Source organism: Hyla sarda, chromosome 6, assembly GCF_029499605.1.
Source record: "Hyla sarda isolate aHylSar1 chromosome 6, aHylSar1.hap1, whole genome shotgun sequence".
NCBI classification, from domain to species: Eukaryota; Metazoa; Chordata; class Amphibia; order Anura; family Hylidae; genus Hyla; species Hyla sarda.
The window spans coordinates 267,435,432-267,458,644 of NC_079194.1; the positions used below are offsets into that span (position 1 = coordinate 267,435,432).

The 23,213-nt window shown below is 43.8% G+C and overlaps 1 protein-coding gene across 1 annotated transcript in view; it reads left to right on the forward strand.

Annotated features, from left to right (window-relative positions):
• The first annotated feature begins 1,077 nt into the window (after window positions 1–1,077).
• The window catches only part of LOC130277028 (uncharacterized), a 49,513-nt gene continuing 27,377 nt past the window's right edge, over window positions 1,078–23,213 (forward strand). The window contains exons 1-2 of the transcript XR_008845342.1: window positions 1,078–1,134; window positions 14,903–14,997. The gene's annotated coding sequence lies outside the window, so the exon portion shown is untranslated. The remainder of the gene's footprint in view (window positions 1,135–14,902; window positions 14,998–23,213) is intronic.

Sequence of the window (23,213 nt, forward strand, 5' to 3'; positions counted from 1 at the left end):
ATCTTTTTTGGAAATTTTGTGATCATACATGCTGAGCAGGATCCACATCTGAAAAAACCTTTAGTTTGTAGCCATGTAGATGTCTGATTGAAGGATGATTGTTTAATGGTGGGGGCGATTTGGATGCCAAAATTGGGGGCTTTCTTATATACTATGGGTGGGTGTGTAGGGATGTCCAAACCGATCAGCTTGTCGTTCCTTAAGAAATGCCAATTGTTTTTAATGATTGTTTCCATTTTTTTATAGTCTTTATTGAATGGTAATATTAATTTAGGCTCGTCATTTTGAGGTGACGGGTCTATTGGTTTTGGAATAAAGAATGACGATCTATCTAAAGTGCGTATTTTGTTGTAGGATTCATTTAAGATCTTTATTGAGGTGAATTTGACAGGACACCATGGCAGTAGTAGAAGTGGCGGTATAGGCCACCACTTGTGATTGTGTGGATTCCAATTGTTCGACTCTATTACCGATCTTACCGATCTGACATCAGACTTCAATTTCTGCAAGTCTCTGGAGACCAGTTCTAGAGCCGTTCTAAGCAGTCTGTCCATAAAAGTGCACGACAGTGGCAGGGCGTTATTCAGGACTAGTTCTTCAGAATCACTTTCGTGGTCAGCAGCCGCATCTTTGTGCAATTTAGGCATCAGCGACTTGTCTTGTGGGACCACCATCTCTAAAGACTTTCTGGAATCAGAGGAATTTGTGCATTTCATGAAAGTGTCAATGCTTCCCTTCTTTCAGTAGTAGTAGAGAGTTGGTTCTATTTTTAGCAGGACCAATCTTGACCATTATGGCATCATTGAGGATGGGGTGGAGAGAGAATGGGGGACACTGGTTCAAATAGGTTAGACATCAAGCCGCCTCTTCAAGAAGTCCCGTTACATTAGAGTGTCATCGTCAGGTCATAGGACAATGGGTAAAATAGAGAGAGTCCACCAGCTATAGGCTGCTGGTACGCCGGGGGGGGGGGGGGGGGGAGGGGGGATGATAAGGTATCAGACTGTGTGCAGGTCTATTTGCAAGCAGAGGTGTAGTAAAAGTAAAAAGTCATTAGGTGGCAGCAGAGAATAGCAATAGGGAGAGCTGTTCTCCTGTAATGGAGGCCAGAAATAGGACAGACGACTTCACAAGGTAAAGTAAAGGAGTTTTCTATACTGATTTTCAATGTCCCACAATGTAGACCTGGCAGCTAAGGTGCCGGGAGAAGGTGGTGCTGCGTGTACCTTTAGATGAGCTGTAGTGCAGGGGCTCTCTGCAGTTCCCACAGGTCAGATGCACGTGGCTGGGGAAAATGGTGTCCCAGTGAAGCTAATATAGCAATGTTTGTGCCAGACCCCAGGTGTGAGAGGGGGCTAGGCTGAGGGCAGGTAGGCGGCAGGCACAGCGGGTTACGGACTCTGGAGGAGTAGAGGTATGACAGGGCAGTGCGCAGCGTGCACAGATATGGTGGCTGTACCTGTTATAATGCTGGCAGTCTACATTCCACACACACCTCCCCGCATATAGCTGTGGTGTTCACTGCAGGTTCCGGGTGTCACCTTCTATAGCCGGATGCCGCCACATCCAGGGGGGAAGCAGGGCTGAGTGATCCACAGCAGCTTTGATTATGTCAGGCGGGTAGTGCCACGGGAGAGCCGGTGAGCGGTCAGGGAGGAAGATGGCGCCCGTCCGTCTTGGTCAGTGCATGCAGCGTGCAGCACACAGTCCCCGTGAATCTCCCTGGGGGGATATCAGGTCGGGAGAGGTCCCAAAATGATCCTGGTGTTCTCCCCTTTCTGTTCCCAGGAAGGTTGGATCTCCCAGGTAGGATTTAAATCCTAAAAAAAAAACACACAGAATGTGGGCCTTAGGCAGAGCTGAGGTGAAGCACATCTTCTCACTCTGCTGGCTAGCTCCGCCCCCAAGGGCTCATTTTTTGCGCCATAATCTGTTTTATTTTGTATCGGTACCATTTTGGTATTGATCTGACTTTTTAATCGCTTTTTTACTTTTTTTCTGGGATATTATAAAAATTGCAATTCTGTGGTTTGGTATTTTTTTTTTTTAAGCTTAGATTTTATTAATCATTTTCTAAGATATTACAGAAATTAACAATAAATGTAATATGGTTACAAAATTTAAGCAAAGTGCGCCGAAGCGCTGTTGTAACATATCGCAAGAATATAACTGCAATAACAAACAAGTATTAAATAACATACCAAAACAGAAGAGACGAGCTCAACGGGTGCTGGTTATACTTAGAAGGAAATAGATGTCAAGGAGTAACAAAGCAATACAAGTTTTTATATCTGAACAGTATTATGTGGACCACTCAGCCACACATCCCATCTATACAGAAAATGATGTAATCTATTCTGGGAATCAGCAATCTTGTATTCATGCCAACAATTGTTGTTGACTCCTACAATAACCTCTTTTAGTGAGGGGATACCCGGAGAGTTCCATTTATGAGCTATCTTTAATCTAACTGCTAGTAATGTGTGTAAGATAATTGTTCTATGGTGATGGGAGAAGAAGTTAAGATTAATATTTAAAAGTGCCAGTTAATATGACTGGAAATCCACAGATTGTAGACAAAAATGTACCTATCTTCTTCCAGAAGGTTAATAAAGGTGGGCATGACCACCATATGTGGGACATATCACCCTCAACCCCACACCTCCAACAACAGCCGGATGAGTCAGTGAATTGAGCCAATCTCCTGGGAGTCAAATACCACCTATACAGCAGCTTTTTAGTATGCTCTAAATGGTTAATGCATCTAGACAATGATAGTACTGTGGAATGTGCTTGAGACCATTGCTGATCTGAAAAATGTACTGCAAGTTCCTCCTCCCACTTCGATTTATAGGTGTCAGGCAGGGAAGAACAAGAATCTAATAGGATGTAGTAGCAAAATGAGATTCCCTTTAGGGTAGAAGTAAGAGAGTCCAGCCAATTAGTTAGTAGTGTTGGTGAATGTGAGGACTGAAATTCTAGGGTCGACAGTAAGTGTCTTATTTGTAGGAACTTAAAAAATTCCTTATTGCTGAGCTCACATTTGGTTTTAATATAGTTAAAAGATGTAAAGTTACCATCCACCCAGAAGTCAGCCAGGGAGGTTAATCCTTTTTCTATCCAATTAGTGATACTCAGATCTGGAATTGCTGCTTCTATGACAGTACAAGGGTTTGAAAAGGGTTGTATGTGAAACATACGTTTAGGGTTTATACACGAGTTCCATAAGTGGATAATAGCGCCCACTGTGGGATGCTTATGGGATGGGTTTTGATTGAATAGGTATGCCGCTGTTAATATGTTGCGTAAAGGATGCCTTCCCACTACAGTCGATTCTATGTGTACCCAATGCTTAGACATATCATTCAACCAAAGAGGTTTAAGTTGATCCAGAATTACCGCTCTGTAGTATTGAAGTACCGAAGGGCATCCCACTCCCCCTTTGCGGAGTGGTTTATATAAGGTGTCTGCTTTGACTCTGGGCGGTTTATTACCCCATATGTATTTCATTAGGATAGATTGCAGGTTTTTTAAGTAGGTTATCGGGAGAATTATGGGAACATTGCGAAAAATATATAAGATTTTAGAAAGTATCATCATTTTAATTGCTGCCAATCTACCCAGCCAGGAAATACCCACTGTGGATAGATGAGATACTGTGTGTTTGATTTCTCTTAGCAATGTTACATAATTGTCATTGAAGAGTTTGGATATAGGGAATGATAGCTGAATACCCAGATATTTTAACGAGGAGGTCAACCAACTAAAAGGGAACCTATCTTTGAGGTGGTTAACTCGTCTGACGGGTAGTCCTAAATTTAGTATTTGGGATTTAGTTTCGTTGATTTTATAGTATGAGGCATCTCTAAAGTCAGAAAGTATTGTACTGATAGAGGGAAGGGAAATTTTAGGGTCTGAGCAAAATATGATTACGTCATCAGCAAATAGTCCTATGCGGTGTTCTCTATCCCCTATTTTGAGTCCACTGATGTTAGGGTCAGTTCGTATTTTTTCTGCCAGGGGTTCCATGAGCATGGCGAATAATAAGGGGGAAAGGGGGCATCCCTGTCTAGTTCCATTGGAGATAGGGAGTTTATGGGAAAGGAAACCAGATGAGTAAACTGAGGCCCTAGGAGCTGAGTATAAAGCCCCTATAGCTTTTTGAATGTGACCCACCAGTCCAAATTTCGTTAAGACTGAATTAAGAAACCCCCAATGGACCCTATCAAAGGCCTTCTCAGCGTCAAGTGATAACAGCAGAGAAGGCACTTTGCGGGTTTCAGCTTCATAAATGAGATCTATAAACCTGCGCGTGCCATCTACCGTGTGCCTATTTTTTACAAAGCCTACCTGATCCCCACCAAAGTAGGGAGAATATTGTTGAGCCTATTGGCTATAATTTTCGCATAGAGTTTCAAATCATTATTTAAGAGGGAGATAGGGCGAAAATTTTCAGGTTTGTCTGGGTTTTTACCTGGCTTTGGGAGAGTCACTATTTGAGCGTCTAGCATTTCGGGCAGGATATTCCCTGTGCTAAAAATGTGATTATACATCAGGCTCAATTGGGGTGCGAAAATGTCAGAAAATTTTTGGAAGTATTCCCCCGTGAATCCGTCTGGGCCTGGGGATTTGTTGGATTTCAATGAAGAAATAGCAGTGGTAATTTCTAATTAGGAAATAGGTGCGTTTATGGACATAAGGGCTTCATTATCTACTACCGGCAGTGAAATTGAGGACAAGAAATTGTTAATAATCTCACTAGTAGGTTGCGGGGTATTAGGGTCTGTTTTCAAATTATATAGATTAGTATAGTATTCAGTGAAGGTGTCAGAGATTTTTGGGGGATTAATCATCTTCTCATTTTTAGAGTTATAAATAAATGGAATTTTCACTTATGCTGTTATGGTTTTGAATTTATTTGCTAAAAGTTTACTGGCTTTATTGCCGTACCAATAAAATAGTGTCTTAGTTTTTTTAAGCATGTAATCAAATTTATAATGTAGTATTTGATGTAGTTTAAACAGGAGAGCTCTAAGTACTTTTAATATATGGGTGTCTTGGTTTTGTTTGTGTGAGTCTTCTAGTTTTTTGATCTTGTGGAGTAGTTCTTGTGTTTTAGCTAGCCTGTTTTTTTTTTATTTGCTGCAGCTATTTTAATAAAAGTACCCCTCATAACTGCCTTGTGGGCCACCAGTTTGTAAGAACATTTGTGTCCTTTGAAATATTGCTCTCAAAAAATTCTCGCAGTTCTTTTTCTACAGTAGACCTAACAATCTGATCATTAAGGAGAGAGTTGTTAAGCCTCCATGGGGAGAATGAGGGAGAATTAAATCTTTCTTGTATGGACACCGAGACAGGAGCGTGGTCAGACCAGCTTATAATACCTATAGTAGCAGAGGTTATTCTTTGGAGTAGCCATTTATCAGTGACAATGAAATCTATACGAGAGTAAATTTGGTGTGGGTGGGAGAAAAAAGTATAATCCCTCTCGCCTGCATTAAGCATGCATCATACAAATCCTCCTTAAATAACATATTATATAGGGCGATGTTTTTTTCTGAGGGTTTTGAAGAAGATTTATCTATCACAGGGGACATAACTTGGTTAAAGTCTCCTAGCAATAGTAAAGCACCATATTTGTGTTTATTAATGATTTCTAACATTCGGGAAAAAACTTTGTTCTGTTTTTTATTGGGAGCATATACAGAGACTATTGTGAATCTCTCATTGTTGATAATTCAGTTTAGTAAAATGTACCTACCATTTGGGTCACAAACAGTGTCAATCAGTTGAAAAGCTACAGTGTTTTTAATAGCAATCAAAACTCCTTTTTTTCCCCTAGTATTCGGTGTGAAGAAAGTAAAGGGGAATCTTTTGTTTTTAACTCTGATTCTAGAAGGTGCGTTTCCTGAGCGCAGACTATATCGCATTTCAGTCGGGAACACTCACTCCAGAATAGAGACCTTTTGAATGGGCTGTTTAGTCCCTTGACATTCAATGACGATACTTTAAGTACCATGGTGTATATTGGGGAGGATGTGGGTGAGCAGGTCACTTACCCCAGCCTTGGACCAGCACAGCATTAAGGGAATTGAGACATTGTGGAAAGATGGAGCGCCCGTGGAGTCACATATAGTGAAAAAAAAAAAAAAAAACAACAGTAAGTAAAAACAAGTATCATTTGTTCAAAGTGAACCTGCCAGTACCTATTGTAAAACATAGGCTAGGCTAGTGGGGGTGGGGGAGATAGTGAACAGGGTATCAGACTAGAAATGAGAGAGTACACCAAGTATAGTGCACTCTAGAAAAAACGTAAGTATGATATTCAAAGAATCCTGAATAATATCTTAGTTTAACAACCTAAATTATCAAGTACACTTCCCTGGGAGAGTACATCTCATTACATTACATAACCAGCGTTAAGTCTTTATATAAGCATTAGTGTTGCTCGCGAATATTCGCAATTCGAATATTATTCGCGAATATCGCATATTCGCGAATTCGCGAATTTCGCGAATATAGCGCTATATATTCGTAATTACGAATATTCGTTTTTTTTTTTTTTTCTTCACAGTACACATCACAGTGATCACCCCTCTCTGCTTCCAGCTTGTGTGGTGTAAAGAAGGCTCTAATACTACTGTGTGAGACTGGCGTGCGAATATTCGCATATACGAAAATTAGCATATGCTAATTTTCGCATATGCGAATTTCCACATATGCAAATTTTCGCATGCGCGTATTTTCGCAAACGCGAAAATAAAACGAGGATATAACGAATATGCGAATATTCGCGAATATATGACGAATATTCGTCCATATATTCGCGAATATTCGCGAATTCGAATATGGCCTATGCCGCTCAACACTAATAAGCATAAAGGAAATAAAACATACTCTACTTTAAAAGAGAAACAGTAGAAAATTATACTAAGTGTTTAGCAGGTAACAATCAATTCAAGTTGGAGGGTCACATGTATGGTCAGAGGCTGGAGATCTGGGTTGGGAGTTCATTGAAGAAGAATAGTTCTTGGTCGATGAGGGTCCTACTTTTCTCCAATCCTGTGTCAATGGTTCAGCTCTTCTTTTAGGAGGAGTTTTTTCCTTGTCTAGGATTGAATCCGGGAACCACTTCTCTATTAGTTTTAATGCCTCTGAAGGGTTGCGTAGTTCATGTGTGGAACCATTTTTAGATATTAGGAGTTTGACCGGAAATCCCCAGCGGTAAGGGACACCTTTGTCTCTCAAAATATTAGTTGCGACAGAAAAGGCTTTCCTCCTCTTCAAGGTGGCCGCAGATAAGTCCGCAAATAATGATATTTGAGAAAAGCGCTCTGGAAGAGTTGGCGGTTTCCTGGCCTTCCTGAGTATTTCATCCTTGAAGTGATAGAAATGCAGTCTCGCTAGTAGTGTTGAGCGACATAGGCCATATTCGAATTTGCAAATATTCGCGAATATATGGACGAATATTCGTCATATATTCGCGAATATTCGTCATATATTCGCGAATATTCGTCATATATTCGCGAATATTCGCATATTCGTAATATTCTCGATTTATTTTCGCATATACGATAATTTGCGTATGCGAAAATTTGCATATACATTAATTAACATAAGCGAAAATTCGCATATGCGGAAATTCGCATATGCACATTTTCGCATATACGAAAATTCGCACACCGGTCTCACACAGTAGAATTAGAGCCTTCTTTACACCACACAAGCTGGAAGCAAAAAGGTATGATCACTGTGATGTGAACTGTGAAAAAAAATAATAAAGTAAAAAAAATATATATATATATTCGCAATTACGAATATATAGTGCTATATTCGCGAATATTTGTGAATTCGCGAATATGCGATATTCGCGAATAAAATTCGAATTGCGAATATTCGCGAGCAACACTACTCGCTAGTACGTCCCTAGGCACAATTGCTGGTAAATGGGAAGGTTTAGGAATCCTATGTACTCTGACTATAATCATGTCCCTTTGGTCCGCCTCAGGAATGAGAATGGTGAAGTAATCAGTTAGGAATTCTCTGAGGTCCGCTGCGTGCACAGTCTCTGGGATGCCGCGAAAGCGGATATTATTTCTGCGTGATCTATCTTCTAAATCCGCAAGTTTAAGTTTGACCGCAAACATATCTTCATTTAGTTTGTTTTGATCATCCACCAAAGCATTGTGGGCCTCCATGAATTCGCCCATCTTTTCTTCTAAATGGCTTGTTCTTTCGCCAATAGTAGTAACCTCCTTCGCTAAAGAGCTTAGAGATGTCATAAAGTCTTTTTGAAGGTTTTCTCTAAATTCTTGGAATAAAGATCTCATTGCAGACTCCATATTAGGTGGCAATTTAGGGTCATCTTTAGGTTGGTGGGAAGCCATCTGGTCTGGAGGAGGTGAGAGAGAAGGCAACACTGGTGCGAATGAGATTATTTTTTCAGCTGCTGAGGTAGTATTTTCCTTTTTTGCACCTGGTAGAGAAGTTGTCCCTCCCGATGTAGGTGAGTAAAACTTGGTGAGTTTAGTAGGTGCAGTTCTCCTTCCCCGTCTTGCGGGCATAACTTGTCATGAACAGTCCTTTAATAAAGGTGTTTAGTCTGTGAGATGGAAGAACAGTGAAAAACTTGAGAAGGTGGTTATAAGGGGTCCAAGTGCAGTTTTTACTTATGCGATATCACTATCTAGTGGTGGAAGGTGGGAAGCACAGCAGTACTATGCACTATAGAACTCAAGGTGTTGGTAGTCCCAGCTGTAGTATGGGGGCAGTTCTGGTAAGTATTTTAGAAGAAGATTTTTGTAGGTGGCTAGAGCATTACATTTAAATGCAAACAGTTTTCAGCATATAACTGTAGCACCTACCATCCAAAAAGCTATAAGTATTTAGTGATAGAAGTTTTGTATGCAAGTTGGATCTTCAAAGCTAATATCCAATAGGCTCAGCGCAGTATAGTTCAATCAATGAATGCAATTCTCTTCAATTTGTGGGTACAACTTGTTGTACACAGTCCATTAACAGAAAATAACTGGATAAAGTATATTTAAGATGAGCAGTCACAATGTACTCTGATTCAGCTCCACCATCTAGTGGAGAAAGATGGGTAGTGCAGGAATAATATGTATTTTAAAAATCAATATAATGGTGGTCGTCTATAACTGAGTGGCTGACAGTTTAGAAAAGGTTAGACTGAGTCTTTTGTATTTCAAATGTTATATAGCTATGTCCTCTTGGTATATGCCACCTCACTATCCAGGGGGTTCAATACACCACTGCTTGGTTGGGGATCTCAGCTCCTTTAGAGTGGTATAAATCAAGGCTTAGAATCTTTTAGTTGTAAGAACAGCACTGTAATGGCGGCTCCGGGCAAGAAGAAGTCTTAAAATGGCGGTGCTACTAAATGTGCTGACAGTGATTCGTTCCAGACACTGTACAATTACCCCCTCCACTCCTTCCCCTTATTCTTTTTCCTTTTCCTTCCACCCAACAGTACCTTTATAGCTCCAGTGGTTTTTAGACACTGTGCCTCTCGGGTGCCGGACTGCAGAGTTTGCGGGCACCTGCAGAGGAGGAGGTATCCCAGGATATGGCGTCCTCTCTCTACCCACGCAGGCCGTCTCTTCCTTTCAGTTCTGCAGTTAGCCACTCGTCCCTGCTCGGCTCTCCTCTGTTCGGGACCCGGAATACACAGCCTCCACCTGGTAAGTCTTATCTATGCAGGGTACCAGGTAGCAGGTAGCTGTGTCGGCGTTTCTGTAGCAGGGACGGAGTGGCGGGAAAATGGCGCCCGTCCCCTCTCTGAGGTTCTGCCCCGTCCCATTGTTGCGGGCTGTGGTGGCTGCTGAGGTCCCTGCAGCGCCAATCTAAGCAGCCCGGGGAGTTCCTCTTTGCTTAGGGGTGAGGTTGGGTCGGTGCCGGTCAGTTGCAGTCGGTTGAATGCCGGTGTTAGCCGCGTTTTATTCAGGATGTGAGAGGGAGCTAGTCAGCCATGCGACCTTTCTCCTCGGCGGTTAGCCACGCCCCCGGTTTGGTATTTTTTTTACATTTATGCCATTTACCGTATGGGATACATAATGTTATATTTTAATAGTTCATACAATTACGCAAGCAGAGATACTAAATATGTTTATTTTTATTATGTTTACATGTTTTTATATAGAAAAAGGGGGTGATTTGAACTTTTAACATGGACGGTATGTGTGTCTTTTAAACTTTAATAAAAAAATTTTTTGTTTTTTGTTTTACACTTTATTAGACTTTTAGGAGGAATCATTAGTTTCCTCATACAGATCAATAGAGTTCTTTTGAACTCCATTGATCTGTGTGCTCTGCAATTCATTGATAGAGCCTAGTCCAGCCAGGCTCTATCAATGACAGAGCCATGGGACAGCAGTGAACAGAGGTAAGCCCTCCGGCTACCTCTATAGTGGATCTCACCCCCGCGATCAAGGGCGGGGACCGGACCGGGGTGACTGCTGATATCTATCAGCAGGCACCCCGTGCAAACTCCTGGGGGGGCCCCCCATGTTGGCAAATCAGTCAATTTAGACCAACGATTTGCGACTTTTCCGGGTCAATCGGGTCTCTGGTGACCCGGAAAAAAAGGGTGAATGGGGCTGTCCGGGACAGCCCCATTCACCCTTACCCAGAAGGAGTGAGGTGGCATGGGTGCCGCCTCACGATCACATGATTGATCGGTCGGAACGACCAGTCAATCACGACCCTGCTGGGTGGCGATCGAGTCGGCGAAGATCGGCGCCGGCGGGGTTCTCCTACCTTGCACTGGTCTGGCGGGGGTCCCCTCGGGATTGGTGGCGGTGACAGGAGCAGAAGGATCGGCGACAGCAGCATTGGCGGTCCCATTGGCAGGATAAAGCAGGAGGTAAGGCCTGTTCACTTCCTACTGTTGCTTAGCAACAACTCGCAGCATGCACAGCCAAAGGGCATGCTGGGAGTTGTAGTTTTGCAACAGCTGGAGTTCCAAATACAACTCCCAGCATGCCCTTTGGTAGCCTGTGCATACTGGGGGTTGTAATTTTGCAACAGCTGGAGGCACATTTTTTCTATGAAAAAGTGTGCAGCCAGCTGTTACATAACTACAACTCCCAGTGTGGTGTCCCGGTACGGGATTGCATCCATTACCTTGTGGTGAGGTCCCCAAAGTCCCTAGGTACCAGTGGGATCCTCATTTATAGTTAGTCACCCCTTTAATAATTAAAATTATTCAACTTTAATTGTCTATATGTATATAAAGTGTACTTACCTTGTTGTTAGTGTCGCAGGACCTGCGGGTCACGTGATGCATTCCAGAACTCTATGGTTTTTACTCAAGGACCTTTGGAGGTAGGCAGGTGATCACCCACCATGCTTTGTAATGGTGAGTGACAGCTGACGTGGACTAATCCAAAACGGCCCTGCCCCTGCCCATATAAGGGAGCGGTGGCCATTAATCGCTCTTTCCTCGTGGGCTGCTGATGAGGACGGATCTGCGCAGCTGTCATCAGCAACCACTAGGCCAATGCCTTGCGCCAACGGCCATCATTCCAAGACTGTGAGTTACTTCAATTCCCTATTACTCCGCAGACCCCCTAAATCCAGCAGATCTCTGCAAAACCTAATTCTATAAATCTCAGGATAACTTATCGGTCCTAAGCAACTGTCAATCACTGCCGTGCTGATAATAGACTCTGTTACTAAGACTGTTATCGTTACTGAATGTACCGCAATTCATCAGTAAAGTTCCTGCAAGTTCAGCACTGCCGTGGACAATCATTTATTTCTGGGTAAGAAAATGGACAAAAAAGGGGGCCGCTGCTTCGCCAGCAGCGGCCCCCTTTTTTGTCCATTTTTTTACCCTGCAACTACTGGGACATCATTGGTGCTCCAGAGGACCGTGGCTGCGGACCTGGGATATTTACCTAAGGCCTACATAGGTGTTGTGCTCTCAGCGCAACCCAACTCGGTGAGTGCTACTAATATACCTTTTTTCTTCATCTCACCTAAACATCCTTCACTAGGGGTGCATATCCCAGTTTTTCCTTTATTTCTTAATCATTTATTTCTGCACAAGCCTATCGTTTCTGTGAAGGGTGGCGATAGGCCTAGTAACTACCTCGGCGTATTAACCCTCACCCTGGCGTCACGAGTGACAAGGGTTAAATTAACCCCTCATATTCCAACACAGCAGCACCCCAACTACATTATACCCCCCAAGGGCTACCACACCAGCATGCACAGACTACCAAAGGGCATGCTGGGAGTTGTAGCAGTGTGCCTCCAGCTGTTGCAAAACTACAACTCCCAGCATGCCCTTCGACTGTCAATATATGCTGATTGTTGCAGTTTTGCAACAGCTGGAGACACATTGGTTGTGAAACAGAGTTTGTTTCCTAACTCAGTGTTTTGCAATCAGTGTGCCTCAAGCTGTTGCAAAAATACAACTCCAAGCATGCACTGAGAGACTGTACGTGCTGGAAGTTCTAGTTTTGCAACACCTGGAGGCACACTAGTTGCGAAACACTGAGTTAAGTAACAAACTCTGTGTTTTGCAACCAATGTGTCTCCAGCTATTGCATAACTACAACTCCCAGCATGTATGGTCTGTCAGTGCATGCTGTGAGTTGTAGTTTTGCAACAGCTGGAGGTTTGCCCCCCCCCCCCCCCCCCCCACCACCATGTGAATGTACAGGTTACATTCACACAGGCGGATTTACAGCGAGTTCTGCTGCAAGTTTGAGATGCGGCAAATTTTCCGCCACAGCTCAAACTCCCAGCGAGAAACTCATTGTAAACCTCCGCCCGTGTGAATGTACCCTAAAAACACTACACTACACTAACACATAATAAAGGGTAAAACACTACATATACACATACCCCTACACAATCCCCCCCCCCCAATAGAAAAATTTCAAAAACTTATTGTACGGCAGTGTTTCCAAAATGGAGCCTCCAGCTGTTGAAAAACCACAACTCACAGTATTGCCGGACAGCCACTGACTGTCAAGGCATGCCGGGAGTTTTGCAACAGCTGGAGATACCCTGTTTGGGAAACACTGCCATAGGGTATTTTTGTGGAGGATTCAAATCCCCAATTTAGTCCTCAAATGCGCATGGTGCTCTCTCACTTTGGAGCGCTGTCGTATTTCAAGGAAACAGTTTAGGGCCACATATGGGGTGAAAGTGCGTTACAAATTTTGGGGGGATTTTTCTCCTTTTACCCCTTATGAAAAGGTAAAGTTGGGGTCTACACCAGCATGTTAGTGTAAAAAAATAATTTTTACACTAACATGCTGGTGTTGCCCCATACTTTTAATTTTCACAAGCGGTAAAAGGAAAAAAGACCCCCAAAATTTGTAACGCTATTTCTCCTGAGCACAGAACTACCCCATATGTGGGCGTTAAGTGCTCTGCGGGCGCACAACATGGCTCAGAAGTGAGAGTGTGCCATGTACATTTGAGGTCTAAATTGATGTTTTGCACAGGGGTGGCTGATTTTACAGCGGTTCTGACATAAACGCAAAACAATAAATACCCAGATGTGACCCCATTCTGGAAACTACACCTCTCACGGAATGTAACAAGGGGTAAAGTGAGCCCTAACACCCCACAGGTGTTTGACAAATTTCCGTTAAAGTTGGATGTGAAAATGAAAAAAAAAAATTTTTTTCACTAAAATGCTGGTGTTACACTACATTTTTCATTTTCACTAGGGAGAGTAGGAAAAAAGCCCCCCAAAATGTGTAGCCCCATTTCTTCCGAGTAAGAACATACCCTATATGTGGATGTAAAGTGCTCTGCGGGTGAACTACAATGCTCAGAAGAGGAGCGCCATTGGGCTTCTGGAGTGAGAATGTGTCTGAAATCGAAGGCCATGTGTGTTTACAAAGCCCCCATATTGGAAAGTGCTCACGTGATCAGCGAGTGCGCTTTCGCTCCTTGCTCAGGGAGCGCACTGTAGGGACTACAGTCCAGAGGCAAGGGGGTCACCCTTTTTAGGGTGAGTTCCCCAGCTACATGCCAAACAGTGAGGGTGAGGTGTGGAATCTTGGCACACAATTGTGAGATATTTTAGGGACTGATTATACAGGCTATTCCTTAAACAATTGATTAACCACTGCTTTACTCAAAATTTGGTCAGTGTCCCCTTTTCTGAGTTTTACACTTTACATTGTGTTTTGTTTTTGGAGAGCAATTCACAGGCGTCACAATTGGCGCACTTAGTGTCTTGTTTATTGTATGGTGGTGCGGTAGGATTGCTCATTGCCAGTGATTTTTTATTTTATGCGGTCATTGAAGTATACATACAAAATTAGCTATGAATTTGAGGTTAGGGTTACATGTTTTTAGTAACTTCCTAATATAATTAAAATTTTACTTGTACATCTATATCACAGTTTTTAATTGTTTAAATGGGTACTCCAGTGGTCAATGTGTTTTTGTATGATGAACTTACCCTTTTTGTTGTCTGTCCCTCATTTTATTTGTGTCTTTGCTGCTGTTTTTACGTTGTCTGTTTTTTTGCAAGTTTCGTTTCTTTCTGCTTTTGATGCTTCCGGTTTTCTGCTGGGCTGGAAACTACTAATCCCAGCAGGCCACTTTTTTTGTTGTGATCGTTTGGGGCGTGCACCTTGCTTGTTTTTTTTATTCGCCCTGATTGCAGTTTCTATGCTCCAGAACTGCCCTTTTGTTTTTTGGTGACGCCTGGTTCCTGCCCTGCTGTTCATTATGCCGTTTTTCACGTGGCTAGGTATGTTGTTATTAGGTCGTCCTGTCAGTGTGTGTTTGTGTGGGTGTGTTTTAGCCAATCCATGTAGGCTGTGGCAATTTACATAACTTCTGGCCAATTAGCTTGTGTGAATCTCGGTAGCACTGACCTATCATCTTGCTCTGTGTTTTTCCTCAGATATGATGCTACTCATCTTGTCCTTTCTTCTGTTTTGCCGGTGGTGGTTCTAAAGTGTCTCCCCCAGAGTCCTGCCACATTGTTTTCCTGCTATGGTAAGTTTTCAAAAATTTAATTCTTTTCACACCTTAGTTCCCTAGTTTTTCTGGTGAATGTATATGAATGGTTTGTGGGTCATATTTATTTATATATTTTTTTTTTTGGGGGGGGGGGGGGGGGGGGTTGGTGAATGTTCTTCTGGTGTGTTTGTGGTTTGTTTCTTTTCATCTCTTTGTGCACATCCATAGACGGGTGAAAACATTTTTTGGGTAATTTCTTTGCCTACCATGTTTTCCAGGATTCGCATGGCGTTTTGTTCGTACTGTGTTCCTTACAGTGTAATTGTGAATTTGTCAGAACGTATAGTGTTGTGTGTGGGATACTCCTAAAATTGTTTGAATAAAATGTTTTTATCATTACCCTTCACCTTTTTTTATAGGGTTGTCTTATGGCTCTACTTTGCTTCAAGTAATTATTTTTTAGCTCCAGAGTGGTGCCTGTGTGTAAAGACTTGCCTAAATGTTCTGTTTGCCAACCAGGGTGCCTGCACATGGTGGCCAACTACAAATCTCAGCATGCCTTTATAGCTTTGTAGACACTTTAGCTGTCCAGGCAAAGTGTAGTTGTACATATGCTGGAGCCATCCTTGTTTTGAAACAATGGTTTATTGGTTTAGTCTGTTCCATGTAACATTTTGTCGTGTGTTTTCTTTGTTCATTTGTTTTAGCATGGTGATGCTATTTACATATTTGTCCCTTTCCAAACTTCACCAGCTTTTCTTAGTAAACAATATTTATTTTTAGGTTTGGTTACAGGTTGCCAAAATTATACTACCCTGTGTTGAGATAATTTTCTGAAGTTGCCCTTAGCAACCAAGCTGATAGATTTTTGCAATTTGGATATCCTTTGGTCAAATTGAACTAAGAGAGCTGATTGTTTGCAGTTGACAACTGTCCAACTTTCCCTCTGGCCAGGTTATTAGCAATCAATACCATAGTTCTAAGTAAACTGAATGTAAAATGAGTGTTTGGTTTGGTTGCTTAGTGAAACTATTTTTTTTTTTTTGTGCAGTTGTAGAACTGTCCAAGTGCCCTAATTTTTTTTTTTTTGTAGCAATAAATAATATTTGCAACTTTTTCAAGATAAACATTACTTGTCTAACCAGGATTTATTATACTTTTCAGGGGTTATTCAAGGGCTAATGGTGTGCATTTAGCACATGCCATGGGAAAGAAGGGCAAAGACCCTTTTTTAGTATCAAACATATCAAGTAGAGATGAGCGAATCTAATCTGACGAACCCAAATTTATTATGAATTTCATACATGGACAAGACACCATGGGAGGGCGGGAAGCTGGCGCGGGAATCAAGGTAGGCGGGCTGACCCTGAATCACGTCAGATGCAGCCTATCAGTGTTCACTGACCCCTGTGATGTCACAGACCTATGTAATCGGCGGCCATCTTCCCTCTGGTCATATCTTCTCCACACGAGATAGGGAAAGGAAGTGACTGCACGTCTGTGTGCTGATCGCATACAACGGTGTTATACAGCATATATGCAGCGGTGACATCAGCATTAGGGAAAGACACAGGGCACAGTGTTGCTGCAGTTCTGACCGAGAATGATTCTAGCAAAACCTCGTATTCTCCTTACTCCATATAGCAGGCATAGAGGTGCTGCATAGCAGTCACCTGCGTCATAGATCTCACAGCTGTTTTACCTGTATGGAGCATCTAATCTCCTCTTTTTCAGCCCAATTGAGTTTTTCTGTTGCTCCACAAATCTGATTCTCACAATTGTGTGACAGAGTGCAATTTAGGGTTTAATCCCTGTAAAAAAAAAAAAAATTATGTGGTTCTGCCCAGTTGGGTCCTGCTGCTGTTCAGAAATAAGTCATATTAGTGTGGACTTTAGTGCCCTTTTACCATTTTTCACCTGTTACTCTGTCTCTGTGCTAAATTCAGTGTTATACCACAGGTTATACACCTGCCGGTGAATGAAAGAAAAAAAAAAGTTTTTCCTGCGCACAAATACGCTTTTTCAATGGCCTTATCATTGCAAAGGGCCTACATGCAAGCAAATAGCGTGCCATATACTACCTTTTTTCCTGTCTCTGTGCTAAATTCAATGTTCTACCACATGTTATACACCTGCCGGTTTATGAAAGAAAAAGTTTTTCCTGCGTACAAATACGCTTAACAGTGGCCTTATCATTGCAAAGGGCCTACATACAAGCAAATAGCGTACCATATACCACCTTTTTTTCTGTCTCTGTGCTAAATTCAGTGTTATACCACATGTTATACACCTGCCGGTGTATGAAAGGAAAAAAAAATTTGTCCTGCGTACAAATACGCTTAACAGTGGCCTTGTCATTGCAAAAGGCCTAAATACAAGCAAGTAGTGTACCATATACTACCTTTTTTTCTGTCTCTGTGCTAAATTCAGTGTTATACCACAAGTTATACACCTGCCGGTGTATTAAAGAAAAAAAAAAAGTTTTTCCTGCGTACAAATACGCTTAACAGTGCCCTCATCATTGCAAAGGGTATACATACAACCAAGTAGTGTACTATTTAGTACCTTTATTTCTGTCTCTGTGCTAAATTCAGTGCTATTCCACACATTAGTATACACCGGCTGGTGTATACAACAAAAAAAAGAGTTTTTTTCTGCGTATAAATACGCTTAACAGTGCGCTCATCATTGCAAAGGGCATACATAGAACCAAGTAGTGTACTATTTACTACCTGTTATTCTGTCTCTGTGCTAAATTCAGTGCTATTCCACACATTAGTATACACCTGCTGGTGTATTTAAAAAAAAAAAAAAAAAAAGTGTTTTTCCTGCGTAGAAATACGCATACCAGTGCACTCATCATTGCAAAGGGCATACATACAACAAAGGAGTGTACTATTTAGTAACTGTTATTCTGTCTAGGGCCTATATACTTTGAAAGGACAGCCATAAGTAATCGCCTGCTGCTGTTCTATACCCTTATAAACGCACTAAGTATGTCAGGCAGGGAAGTGCCAGGACGTGCACAGAGAAGGGGCAGACGCCTACATACGTCAGGCAGAGTTGGCAGCAGACTTGGGGCGAGTGGCAGCAGGAGTCGCAGCAATAGGCCTGAGCTCCAGTTAACACCCAGCGGTCGTGTCGTCGACCCATCTCTCCTCGTCAATTGGTTTGCACACTCATCCCCATTATCACAAGCAACATCTGACAAGCCCAGTCAAGAGTCGGTGGGTTCCTCAGACACAACCCTCAGTTGGCATGGCCCGGGAGCAGTCCCCGTAATCCCATTGCCTTTGTCCTATGCTGTTCCCTCTCCCAAAGAAGTATCTCATGCTTTGGGTTCAGCTCCACTATTTAGTGAGGACGATGTAATAGAGGACAGTCAGCAGCTAATGGGCCAAGAATGTGAGGGGACATGCGTCGCTTGCTCCACAAGGCGGCCAAGTAGTGATGTGGAGAGTGACGTGGGAGACGGTGTTTCAATTGTTCAGGGTCCTGAGGCAGACACTGTTGTGGTACACGAGGAGGACATCAGTGACGTGCACACATCTTTTGATGATGATGAAGCCGATCGCAATTGGGAGCCGGGTGCAGAAGCCGGGGCTTCATCATCATCAGGAGAAGAGATTTGCTCTTTGTCTATGAGGCAGCAAGGCGGTAGCACGATTGGCAATCAGCGTGGTGGTGGCAGTAGTGGAAAATCAGGAGCCAAACGTGCCGGTGTGGTTGTTCTTCATAAAGAATCCGGAGGACCTTAGCGTAGTCACATGCAAAATCTGTGAAAGTGAAGCGTGGCCAGGGTCCCAATCTCGGCACCACAGCCCTGCGTCAACACATGATTCGCCACCATAAAGCGGCCTGGGAGAACCGTGGCTCCGATGTAGTGGTCCAGCCTGCCGCATCACCCAGTGGCCATCCGCTCCCTCCGTCATCCAGCCAAGGCTCCACCACCTCAGCCGAAGGGAGCATTGTGTCAAACCCTCCTTCTTGCGCTCCTGCTTCTTCCACTAGTAGTCAGCCATTCCGCCAACAATCGATATGCGAAGCCATGTCCAAGAGACAACAGTATGCGCCCACTCATCCAATGGCGCAGAAGTTGAATGTGCTCCTGTCCAAGTTGCTGGTGTTGCAGTCCCTCCCTTTCCAACTGGTGGACTCTGCAGCTTTCAGGGAATTGATGGCTTGTGCCGAGCCGAGGTGGAGAGTCCCAAGCCGTCATTTCTTTGCGAAGAAGGCAGTGCCAGCCCTGCATAAGTTTGTACAAGAGAAGGTGGGCCAGTCCTTGAGCCTGTTGGTGTGTTCAAAAGTGCACAGCAGCGCCGACGTGTGGAGCTGTAACTACGGGAAGGGACAATACATGTCTTTTACGGCCCACTGGGTAAATGTTGTTCCTGCACAGCCACAACAGCAACTTGGACAGGTCACACCGCTTCCTCCTCCACGCTCTGGCTCCCAGGCAGTTGGTCCTTTTACAGTGTGCGCCTCCTCCTCCTCCCCCGTGTCCTTGGCCTCCACTGCACATCCAAATCTCGGTGGCCCTTCATTGTACCACGTGTGTAGGGCACAGCGGTGTCAAGCCATCCTTCACATGGTTTGCCTTGGCGAACGGAGTCACACAGGGGAGGAACTGCTAAAGTTCATTAGGGAAGAAATCTGAGTATGGCTTACTCCACGAAATCTGGAAATGGGAACCATGGTGACCGACAATGGGAAGAACATTGTGGCCGCGCTGCGACAAGGAAGTGTGAACCATTCGCCCTGCATGGCACACGTGTTGAATCTGGTTGTCAAGAAGTTCATCAAGTCTTCACCCCATTTGCAAGACGTCCTGACAATGGCAAGGAAACTGTGCATGCACTTCAGCCACTTGTACACCGCCAAGCACACTTTGCTTGAGCTGCAGCGTCAGAACGGTATCCCACAACATAGTCTCATTTGTGACGTTGCCACACGTTGTAATTTCACCCTCCATATGTTGGACAGACTATACGAACAAAGAAAAGCCATCACGGCTTTTTTGATGATACAAGCAGATAGGAGTACTCCCCTGTGTAACTTCAATGTGAACGAGTGGCAGCTCATACGTGACACCTGCCGTTTGCTGAGGCCCTTTGAGGAAGCCACATTTTTTGTTAGTCGCTCGAATTATGCCATGAACGACGTAATTCCACTCCTACATTTACTCCCAAAAATGATTGAAAACATGGCTGGTCACGGCAATGGAGACGTTGCACCTACATCAGAAGACTACATGAGTCCTGTGGGGGATGAACTGGAGGAGGATGATGAGGGGCAGAGCGGAGCAAAGTTTACGGTGGATGAGATGACCAGTGTTTCTGGTCATTGGACAGGAGAGGAGGAGCAGGAGCAGCCAGAGGAGCTGGAGGGTTATTACGAGGGAGTCTAGACAGAGGACCCAGACACACCGTGGCAGTATGCAGTGGAGATGGAGGCAGGTAGTCCCAGCGAGTCACTGTCACAAAGGGCACGATGAATGCTGAATTGCTTGTGTAGTGACCCCCGAATTGTCAAAATTCGTCAGCACGATGACTTCTGGATCTCCACCTTATTAGACCCTCGCTACTGGCCCAGAATGGGGGCCTTTTTTACACCCACTGAGAGGGAGGACAAACTGACCTACTTCAGGGAGCTTCTACGTAGTCGGTTGGTCGATGCCTATCGGCCACATGGTCCATCCACTTGCAGGTCTGACTCGGGGGGCCCTCTGCGCTCACCTTCCACTGCCACAGATGCTGGGGAGGGGAGGGGTGGCAGGAGCAGTACCGGCTCAATCAGCAGCTGCCTGAGTCTACAGTCGCTGTTGAGTAGCTTCCTTCAGCCGCATAGTGAAGCTACTCATCAGCAGCAGGTGGACATGGAGCAGGACCTTAACCAGCAGGTGGTGGCTTACCTCGACATGACCCTGCCAACAACCGTTGAAGATTCGCTGGACTTCTGGGCAGCCAAACTCGATTTATGGCCGCAACTAGCCGAGTTTGCCCTGGAAAAGCTGTCCTGCCCGGCCAGTAGTGTGCCATCAGAGCGGGTGTTTAGTGCGGCCGGGGCCATAGTAACCCAAGGCGAACTCGTCTGTCCACTAAAAATGTGGAGAGACTGACGTTTGTCAAGATGAATCAGGGATGGATAAGCCAGGATTTCCAGCCACCAATGACAGATGGGTCTGAGTAGATTGACCATTATCCTGCAACAAAATTTTCTCTATTGTGGTTGGTTATGAAACCCTCTGGGGCAGACCTGGGCATTGTATGGCCCGCTTGCCACATACGGCCCTTTGATTGGCTCTGACTGTCCCGCGCTGATTGGGGGACAACTATGCTGCCTAACCTGGGGGACAACTATACTGCCTAATCTGGGTGACATCTATGCTGCCTAATCTGGGGGACAACTATGCTCCTTATCTGGGGGACAACTATGCTCCTAATCTGGGGACAATTTATGCTCCTAATCTGGGGGACAACTAAGATCCTAATCTGGTGGACATCTATGCTGCCTAATCTGGGGGACAAGTATGCTCCTAATCTGGGGGACATCTATGCTGCCTACTCTGGGGGACAAGTATGCTCCTAATCTGGGGAACATCTATGCTGTCTAATCTGTGTTACATCTATGCTGCCTAATCTGGGGGACATCTATGCTGCCTAATCTGGGGGACAAGTATGCCCCTAATCTGGGGGACATCTATGCTGCCTACTCTTGGGGACAAGTATTCTCCTAATCAGGGGGACATCTATGCTGCCTAATCTGGGGGACAACTATGCTCTTTATCTGGGGGACAACTATGCTCCTAATCTGGGGGACATGTATGCTGCCTAATCTGGGTGACATCTATGCTGCCTAATCTGGGGGACAACTAATGCTCCTAATATGGGGGAAACTGATGCTTCTGGCCTTGGGCCTATATTTTTTTGAAGTTTAGCAGTAGCTAAATACATGCTTAATGCAAATATCAACATTGATCTTTAAATGTAAGGGGTTATGAAACCCTCTTGGGTACTGCGAATGACTGCTCCAGACTAATTCTGTGTCTTTCACAAACTACTTGCCTCCCTGGTGCCTCAGGCCTTGGGCCTATAATTTTTTGAAGTTTAGCAGTAGCTAAATACATGCTTAATGCAAATGTAAACATTGATCTTTAAATGTAAGGGGTTATGAAAACCTCTTGGGCACTGCAAATGCATGCTCCAGACTCATTCTGTGTGTTTAAGGAACTACTTGCCTCACTGGTGCCTCTGGCCTTGGGCCTTAAATTTTTGGATGTTTAGCAGTAGCTAAATACATGCTTTGCTTAATGCAAATTTCAACAATGATCATTAAATTCTCGGCGCTCTGCCAGGGCCTTCTCCTACCCCGCCTGGGCCGATCCGAGGACCTCACTAACTAATCCAATCGCTTATAGCGACGGGCGGTGAGTACAAAGGGCAGGGACTTAATCAACGCCAGCTTATGACCAGCTCACTTACTGGTAATTCCTCGTTTTAAGGTAAAATAATTGCAATCCCAGATCCCTATAACAAACTGGTTTCAGCGAGCAACACGCACCTGTCCTTGAAAGATAGAGACATGCTAATCCGTTCAGTGGAGCGCTAGTGCGGCCCAGGACATCTGAGGCCATAACACACCTGTTATTGCTCGATCTCGCAATTGATCGGGCAAAGTAAGGGGTTATTAAAGCCTCTTGGGTACTGCTGAGGCCTACTCCTGACTGCTCCTGGTGCAATGTATGGGGTAATTAAACACTCTTGGGTAGTGTTATTGTTAAATTTACTGATAATTTTATCAGTAATAAAATTGAATTTTGCAGAATGCTAACTGTTACACAACGGAACGCTTGTTGCGTGTGATTTTTTTTATGAAAAAAAAATATATATATGGAGAGGGATTAACTCTGCTTAATAATTTTTGGTGATTAGAATCCTTTTGTGATCTGATCTTTTGGAGACAGATGCGCTTACACACATGTAATAATTTTTTTAACCAAATTTCAAACATTGTGTGGTTTATTATTTTTGAGAAGAATGTCTTTTGGTGGTCCACCATCCTGCATTATAGAGTCTTCTGAACTGCTGTATATGCGATTATTTTTAAAAAACAGGTATTTTTTCAGACAATTTCAATGAAATTTTGCGTTTTTTGGGGGTGGATTGTGAAGCCCGGGTGTATACTCGTGCATCAGCCAACTCCAGGCTGTGTCTTTCAGGCAATCTATGGGTTCCTGATGCCGCAGAGGTGGG